A 10,143-nucleotide genomic window follows, 5' to 3' on the forward strand; every position below is an offset into this window, starting at 1 on the left:
GAAAAAGTCTAATTTTGGAAGATTGGAAAAACTTTTTTGATGAAAAGTCTATCTGAATCAATTGTTCATATTTGATTTCTATAGAAGAGTGAAATGCTTTATCGAAGGAAATAAGAAAAAAGAAAGGGTATGTTGCTACTCTTTTGAAAGAAAAAAGAATAGGAGTTCCCGAAGTAATGTCTAAACCCAAGGATTTCACAAATCAAAGATAAAGGATTCCGGAACAAGTAAACACGATTTTCAACCGTCTCAACAATAGAATTAGATCTGAATAAGGAATAAAAGTCAATTTGTTCGAGATGAGATAAAGAAAAGAGTTTAGAGACGACTCAAAAAATTTCGAAGGGTTTTTCTTTTGAAGTTTGTCAGTAAAAATTAGCCAACTTGAGTCATGAGTATAAATGAAATTTGTTTTTTCTTTTCTTTAAGGAAATTAATGCAAGTCATAATCGAATTTCTATCTATTTGCATTATAGACAGATTGCATTATAGACAGAAATTCGAATCATTTTCTCGAGCCGTATGAGGAGAAAACCTCCTATACGTTTCTAGGGGGGGGTTGTTTATCTACATCTATCCCAATAAGCTATCTATCGAATCGTTGCAATTGATGTTCGATCTCGAAGAGAAGGAAGAGATCTTCGAAAAGTAGGTTTTTATGATCCGATAAAGAATCAAACTTGTTTAAATGTTCCAGCTATTCTCTATTTCCTTGAAAAGGGTGCTCAACCTACAAGAACAGTTTATGATATTTTAAGGAAGGCAGAATTCTTTAAAGATAAAGAAAGAACTTTGAGTTAATTGAAGAACTAAATGAATAAAAAAGTAGGAGAGGGTCCTTAGTACCCCTTAATTATTTAGACACAATTTGCCTCTTTCTTAGTCCTATTTTTTTTTTGCTGCATTTATGTCGTGCCAATCCAACAAAAGTCCCTATTTTATTTCCTTTTTATATCTAATTACATTGTATTTGCATTGACAAAGGTCTATTGAACAAATAGAATTTGTAGATAGATGGGTCTCTTTATTGTCACTCCATATTAGGTATTTCTGTCTACACTTCATTCAAATGATAGGGTTGCCCCTCTTGCATGTACTCTCATACACATACAAGATTATTTTACTTCTTTAAATTGCCAAAAAAATCACAATTTTGCCATTGTGATTGGGGCTGCTTTTTTTTTTTACCCTTAGCCTTAGTGAAATTTAACCGGATCTGTTCATTTTTGTATTTGAGTGTTTTTAATGGATTAGAAAATCTTTCTTTTGATGTCTTGCTAATTCAATGTGGTATAATTTCATCGATTTTTAGATTTTGATCGTATCTAAGAGATCCTATTTTATCCGGGTTGCTAACTCAATGGTAGAGTACTCGGCTTTTAAGTGCGGCTATGATCTTTTACACATTTGGATGAAGCAACAAATTCGTCCAGACTCTTGGTAGAGTCTAGAAGACCACGACTGATCCTCAAAGGTAATGAATGGAAAAAATAGCATGTCGTAATAAAATCAATTTCTTTTTTTTTTTTTAATAAAAAAAATTCTGATTTTCTGGGTCTAGTGAATAAATGGATAGAGCCTGGCTCTAATTCTGGTAAAATAAAAAAAAAGCAACGAGCTTAACTTCTTAATTGGTTAATTGGAAGGATTCCCCGATCTAATTAGACGTTAAAAATAGATTAGTGCCTAATGTGGGGAAAGGTTAGGTTTTCCTATGAATGGACCCTTTACTTTTTTTTTTTAGAAATCCTAATTATTCTTGATTATGGATTGAAAAGAGATGTTATGAATTGAATGTGTAAAAGAAACAGTATATTGATAAAGAGACTGTATTCCAAAGTCAAAAGAGCGATTGGCCTGCAAAAATAAAAGATTTGTTCTTGTTTGTTTTATAATTAGAACAAACATAAACTAATTAGATAGAAAAGGAGTGGAAAAAGTTCTATGGATTAGACTCCCTTTCTTTCCTGGGTTTGTATTATGCAACACCTTGTTCTGACCATATTGCACTATGTATCATCATTTGATAAACCGAGAAATGCTTTTTTTCTCTATTTCAAGTAGAAATACAAATGGAAAAATTCGAAGGGTATTCAGAAAAACAGAAATCTCGTCAACACTACTTCGTCTACCCACTTCTCTTTCAGGAATATATTTATGCATTTGCTCATGATTATGGATTAAATGGTTCCGAACCCGTGGAAATTTTTGGTTGTAATAACAAGAAATTTAGTTCACTACTTGTGAAACGTTTAATTATTCGAATGTATCAGCAGAATTTTTTAATTAATTCGGTTAATTATCCTAACCAAGATCGATTGTTGGATCACCGTAATTATTTTTATTCTGAGTTTTATTCTCAGATTCTATCTGAGGGGTTTGCGATCGTTGTAGAAATCCCACTCTCGCTAGGGCAACTATCTTGTCCGGAAGAAAAAGAAATACCAAATTTTCAAAATTTACAATCTATTCATTCAATATTTCCCTTTTTAGAAGACAAATTTTTGCATTTACATTATCTATCACATATAAAAATACCCTATCCTATCCATTTAGAAATCCTGGTTCAACTCCTTGAATACCGGATTCAAGATGTTCCCTCTTTGCATTTATTGCGATTCTTTCTCCACTATTATTCGAATTGGAATAGTTTTATTACTTCAATGAAATCCATTTTTCTTTTGAAAAAAGAAAATAAAAGACTATTTCGATTCCTATATAACTCTTATGTATCAGAATATGAATTTTTCTTGTTGTTTCTTCATAAACAATCTTCTTGCTTACGATTAACATCTTCTGGAACCTTTCTGGAACGAATCATCTTTTCTGGGAAGATGGAACATTTTGGTGTAATGTACCCGGGGTTTTTTCGGAAAACCATATGGTTCTTTATGGATCCTCTTATGCATTATGTTCGATATCAAGGAAAGGCAATTCTTGCATCAAAAGGCACTCTTCTTTTGAAGAAGAAATGGAAATCTTACCTTGTCAATTTCTCGCAATATTTTTTCTCTTTTTGGACTCAACCACAAAGGATTCGTCTAAACCAATTAACAAACTCTTGCTTCGATTTTCTGGGGTACCTTTCAAGTGTACCAATAAATACTTTGTTAGTAAGGAATCAAATGCTGGAGAATTCTTTTCTAATAGATACTCGAATGAAAAAATTCGATACCACAGTCCTTGCAACTCCCCTTGTCGGATCCTTATCAAAAGCTCAATTTTGTACTGGATCGGGGCATCCTATTAGTAAACCCGTTTGGACTGATTTATCAGATTGGGATATTCTTGATCGTTTTGGTCGGATATGTAGAAATATTTTTCATTATCATAGTGGATCTTCGAAAAAACAGACTTTGTATCGACTAAAATATATACTTCGACTTTCATGTGCTAGAACTTTAGCTCGTAAACATAAAAGTACGGTACGAACTTTTATGCAACGATTGGGTTCGGTATTTTTAGAAGAATTTTTTACGGAAGAAGAGCAAGTTTTTTCTTTGATGTTCACCAAAACAATTCACTTTTCTTTCCATGGATCACACAGTGAGCGTATTTGGTATTTGGATATTATCCGTATCAATGACCTGGTGAATCCTCTTACTCTTAATTAATCATTAGACAAAATTAATAAACTAGAAAAGATCGATATCAAGATAAAACTTGCACATTTTCCATTCTGAAATGTTCCATAGTAGGTGAATCACTTTAACTAATTAAAAATTCTCAAAATTAGTGGACTTCCTCTTCGGAATAGAAATTGGCTATTTCCACATAGGGAAAGTCGTGTGCAATGAAAAATGCAAGCACGATTTGGGGAGGGGTTTTTTCTATTGTAACAAGGAAGAATTATCTACTCCATCCGACTAGTTCCGGGTTCGAGTCCCGGGCAACCCATATGGAAAATAGAAAAGAGCAATCTGAGTTTTTCATTTTTACTAACTTAATTTCCCAAATTTTTGGATTTGGTAAATGAAGTTATACGAAAATCCAATCGTTGGGGCTGGCTTGGTTGACATTGGTATATAGACTATGTTATACTGTTAAATAACAAGCCTTCTATTATCTATTTTCTTTCTAGTTAATACGTGTGCTTGGGAGTCCTTGCAATTTGAATAAACCAAGATCTTACCATGACTGCAATTTTAGAGAGACGCGAAAGTACAAGCCTGTGGGGTCGCTTCTGCAACTGGATAACTAGCACCGAAAACCGTCTTTACATTGGATGGTTCGGTGTTTTGATGATCCCTACCTTATTGACCGCAACTTCCGTATTTATTATCGCCTTCATCGCTGCTCCTCCAGTAGATATTGATGGTATTCGTGAGCCTGTTTCTGGTTCTTTACTTTATGGAAACAATATTATCTCTGGTGCTATTATTCCTACTTCTGCGGCGATCGGATTGCATTTTTACCCAATTTGGGAAGCTGCATCTGTTGATGAATGGTTATACAATGGCGGTCCTTATGAGCTAATTGTTCTACACTTCTTACTTGGTGTAGCTTGTTATATGGGTCGTGAGTGGGAACTTAGTTTCCGTCTGGGTATGCGCCCTTGGATTGCTGTTGCATATTCAGCTCCTGTTGCAGCTGCTACTGCTGTTTTCTTGATTTACCCTATTGGTCAAGGAAGTTTCTCTGATGGTATGCCTTTAGGAATATCTGGTACTTTCAACTTTATGATTGTATTCCAGGCAGAGCACAACATCCTTATGCATCCATTTCACATGTTAGGTGTAGCTGGTGTATTCGGCGGTTCCCTATTCAGTGCTATGCATGGTTCCTTGGTAACCTCTAGTTTGATCAGGGAAACCACTGAAAATGAGTCTGCTAATGAGGGTTACAAATTTGGTCAGGAAGAAGAGACTTATAATATTGTGGCTGCTCACGGTTATTTTGGTCGATTAATCTTCCAATATGCTAGTTTCAACAATTCTCGTTCTTTACACTTCTTCTTGGCTGCTTGGCCTGTAGTAGGGATCTGGTTCACTGCTTTAGGTATTAGTACTATGGCATTCAACCTAAATGGTTTCAATTTCAACCAATCTGTAGTTGATAGCCAAGGTCGCGTTATTAATACTTGGGCTGATATCATCAACCGTGCTAATCTTGGTATGGAGGTAATGCACGAACGTAATGCTCACAACTTCCCTCTAGACCTAGCTGCTCTTGAAGTTCCTTACCTTAATGGATAAGGTTTTTCTCCTAAACATATAGGAATTTTTGAAGGAAGGAAAGCCGGAAATACCCAATATCTTGTTCCAACAGGATATTGGGTATTTCTTTGTTTATTCTGAATCTTTCTATTCTGAATTCAATTAACGACGAGATTTAGTATCCTTTCTTGTACTTTCATAACTCGTGAAATGCCGAGTAGGCACGAATTCCCCCAATTTGCGACCTACCATAGGATTTGTTATGTAAATAGGTATATGTTCTTTTCCATTATGAATCGCGATTGTATGGCCAACCATTGCGGGTAGAATGCTAGATGCCCGGGACCACGTTACTATTATTTCTTTCTCCTCCTTCATATTGACCTTTTCGATTTTTGCCAATAAATGACGAGCTACAAAAGGATTCGTTTTTTTTTCGTGTCACAGCTGATTACTCCTTTTTTTCATTTTAAAGAGTGGCATCCTATGTCCACTATCTCGATCGAGGTATGGAGGTCAGAATAAATAGAATAATAATGAATGGAAAAAAGAGAAAATCCTTTAGCTGGATAAGGGGCGGATGTAGCCAAGTGGATCAAGGCAGTGGATTGTGAATCCACCATGCGCGGGTTCAATTCCCGTCGTTCGCCCATCGCATTATTGCAAATTCCAAAAATGCAATTTTCCATATTCCTAGTTACGTATTTACTTACGGCGACGAAGAATAAAACTATCACTATATTTTTTCCTTTTCCTAGTTCTTCTTCCAAGCGCAGGATAACCCCAAGGGGTTGTGGGTTTTTTTCTACCAATGGGGGCTTTCCCTTCACCACCCCCATGGGGGTGGTCCACAGGGTTCATAACTACCCCTCTTACTACGGGGCGTTTACCTAGCCAACACTTAGATCCGGCTCTACCCAAACTTTTTTGGTTCACCCCAACATTACCCACTTGTCCGACTGTTGCTAAGCAGTTTTGGGATACCAAACGGACCTCCCCAGATGGTAATCTTAAAGTGGCCAATTTACCCTCTTTTGCAATCAGTTTCGCTACAGCACCTGCTGCTCTAGCTAATTGCCCACCCCTTCCACGTGTGATTTCTATGTTATGTATGGCCGTGCCTAAGGGCATATCGGTTGAAGTAGATTCTTCTTTTTTCTCAAAAAACCCCTTCCCAAACTGTACAAGCTTCTTCCAAAGCATACGGCTTTCTAGATGTATATGACGATCTCTAGACAGATGGATCTTATATGAATCGTATGATGAAGTACCACATGAGTGGATATATAGAAAAGGAATCCAAATCCGCCGAATCGCTCATGTTATGATCTTCTACATCCTAGGTCTCCGCGTTCCGTCATCTGGCTTATGTTCTTCATGTAGCATTCAGATCGAATGACTCTATGAAATTACGTCGATACTTCCACATATTATGGGTAACGTAGGAGACATCCCTATTTTCACCCGGGGGTCTTAATTACCACTGCTTAACTTTCAATTCGCCTCTGACCATCAAATTAAATGTGAATAACCCGTCCTCCTCTCTTTGAAACAAGGGGCGCTTCCGGTTCTGTGCGTGCTTCAAACAATTTTGTCTTCTCCATATTACCATATCTCTAGAGTCAATAATTTTCTATGAGGAACTACTGAACTCAATCACTTGCTGCCGTTACTCAACAGTTTTCTGTTGAGGTCTATCCCGTAGAGGTAGTCAAATTGGATCAGTGATCGATTTCTAGGTTTCGTCGTAAACCTAATTGGTTACTTCCAATTACGTAAATCAATAGTTCAAACCGCACTCAAAGGTAGGGCATTTCCCATTGATATAGGAACTTTTGTACCAGAAACAATAGTATCTCCAATTATAGCCCCTCTGGGATGTAAAATATATCTCTTCTCACCATCCCCATAGTGTATGAGACAAATGTATGCATTTCGATTAGGGTCGTATTCTATGGTTATGATTCTACCAGATATGTCTTTTTGATTCCGTCGAAAATCGATTTTACGGTATAGGCGCTTATGACCTCCCCCTCTATGCCTTGCGGTAATGATTCCTCTGGCATTACGACCTTTACCACAACGGTGCCGTCCATGGATCAATTTATTTCGTGGATTGGATTTCACTTGCCTGTCTACGGTTCCCTTGCGTGTGCTCGGGATAGGTGTTTTGTATAAATGTTTCGCCGTATTATTAAGTATTCTCCTTTAGTTCGTTTCTCTATCTAGAAGTGGAATAGAATAACCCGGTTGAAGGGTAATGATCATACGTCTGTAATGCATTGTATGTCCCAGAATAGGTCCCATTCTTCTACCCTTTCCGGGTAGTCGATGGCTATTCACAGCTACTACCTTAACACCAAAGAAGAGTTCGACCCAATGCTTTATTTCTGTCTTAGTGAATCCCGATTCGACATTAAAAGTATATTGATTCTTTCCCAATAAACGAAGACTCTTTTCTGTAAATACTGCGTATTTGATTCCATCCATAAATCGACTTTCCCCCCTATGCTCTGAGTTCCAGTATCGATAAGAATTCGAGTTCTTATTGTTCTTATGTTATGGTATGAATATACCATACCAATTCGTTATGTATGGATGATGGATGAGATTCCATGGATAGAGAGCCAATTCCAATAGACCGTTCCCGTTCGCGTGCATCCAGCAGGAATTGAACCCGCAAATTTACCAATTATGAGTTGGGCGCTTTAACCATTCAGCCATGGATGCTTAACAGGGATCATCGTACATCGTAAATAACCAATTTTCATATAGAAAGACATATCATAGAAAAATGAAATCGAAAATATTCGGAGATGGCAAATATTCGGAGATGACTATGAAAACACCTCTCCGGATCCTCGAATTGAAAGAGAGACTGAGAGGGATCAAGAATCCTAATTCTCGCTATTTGGAATGGATCCAATTCTATTGAGTCTGACCCATAGTGATCATTTCTCTTTAGCAAAGAATGACCTTGGTTATCAAAGGATTGAACAACCGAGATCCATTTACTTATGATACCTAGTTGACATTGCTAACAAGGATCTAATGAATTATGAGTTTAATAGATTCTCTTTAGCAGAAAGACGTATATTCCTTGCTCATTATCAGACAATCACTTATTCCCAAACCTCGTGTGGGGCTAATCGTTTTCATTTACCATCTCATGGAAAACCCTTTTCGTTCCGCTTAGCCCTATCGGGTATTTTAGTGATAGGTTCTATAGGAACTGGACAATCCTATTTGGTCAAATACCTAACGAAAAATTCCTATTTTCCTTTCATTAAGGTACGAGGGCTTCTTATTCCACAAGAACGAAAGCACCTTTTCATTCTTTCATATACTAGGGGTTTTTACTTGGAAAAGACAATGTTCCATACTAAAGGATTCGGGTCCATAACCACGAGTTCCAGTGCACTAGATCTTGTAGCACTTAGCAACGAGGCCCTATCCATTAGTATTCCACATAAGAAATCCATTATAGAAACTAATACAATTAGATTAGCTCTTCATAGACAAACTTGGGGTTTGCGAGCCAAGATAAGACCGGCTCGGGATCATGGGACCCTTTTCTATCAGATAGGAGGGGATCTTGTACAAAATAGACTTCTAAGTAATAACCCCATAGATCCTATATCTATCTATATAAAGAGGCAATCGTGTCAGGAAGCGGCTTTTTCTTTGGCCAAACGGTACTTCGAACTTGGAACGAGCATGAAGAGATTAACGAGACTTCTTTCTCTTTTGAGTTTTTCTGGCGGACCGGTCGCGCAAGATCTTTGGTCTTCCCCCGGAACCGATGAAAAAGTGGGTCGCTTCTTATGGACTCGCTCAGAATGATTCTTCTCTATCTATAGTTCATGGCCTATTAGAAGTAGAAGGTGCTCTGGTGCAATCCTTACCGACAGAAAAAGATTGCAGTCGGGTTGATAATAATCGAGTGCCATTACTTCGTCGGTCCGAACCAAGGAATCCGTTAGAAATGTTTTGAAATGGATATTGTTCTCTCTTTGATTAGGGATGCTATATGAAAAGAAGTGGAGTTTGAAAAAGGGAACGGAATGGTCAAACCGGAACTGCTAGAGGAACGAATTTTCAATAGCATAACTTGGGCTCCTAGAATATGGGGCCCTTGGGACAATCTATTTGATTGCAGGGACAGGTACGCTGAATATGACTGGGGATTTTCCTATGGGTATTGGAGCGGGTCCAAGCAGATTAAAGAGGATGAGTTGTCAGAGACTGCTATTTATTCGAATTATTTCTGGTATATTTATCATAAAAAGGGGGAGGTGCAAGAGACTGATTCGGACTTCTTGCAGAGTGGAACAATGCAGTACCAGACACGAGATATATCTTTCAAAGAAGAAGGCTTTTTTCGAATAAGCCAATTGATTTGGGACCTTCGGATCCATTCTTTTTCCTATTCAAAGATCAGGCCTTTGTCTCTGTGTTTTCACGTCGAGAATTCTTTGCAGATGAAGATGAAGAGATGGCAAAGCGGCTTAGTACCAGTACCTGGAGAAAAAAGCCTCCTAAACATATGGCTAGCAACTGGTTCACCAGGAGTACGCAAGAAAGGCAAAAGCACTACGAATTATTGATTTAGGAATGGGAATGGGCTAGAACCCTGGGCTCTTCCTTATATAATTAATGGTCTTTTCATTCTAATACTCTATCCGAGAGTTCTCAGTATTTAGCAAAGCTGTTCCTATCTAACGGAAGGCTCCTGGATCAAATGACAAAGACATTGTTTGTGGAGAAAGAGGTGGCTTTTCCCGGATGAAATGAAACATTTCATTTGTGTAACAGGAGAAAGATTTCCCACTCCTTAGCCGTAAAGATATGTGGCCATGAAAAAGGGAGGGGATTCAGTGGAACAGGATTGGCCGGGCGGTAGAGTCGTGGAAACACTTGTTGATTCCTATTTTGGACCCTAGCTCCATGGAACAATATGCTACTGCGGAAACATGGAAGAATTGCA

Source organism: Zea mays, unplaced genomic scaffold (genome assembly GCF_902167145.1).
Source record: "Zea mays cultivar B73 unplaced genomic scaffold, Zm-B73-REFERENCE-NAM-5.0 scaffold_675, whole genome shotgun sequence".
Taxonomy (NCBI): Eukaryota; Viridiplantae; Streptophyta; class Magnoliopsida; order Poales; family Poaceae; genus Zea; species Zea mays.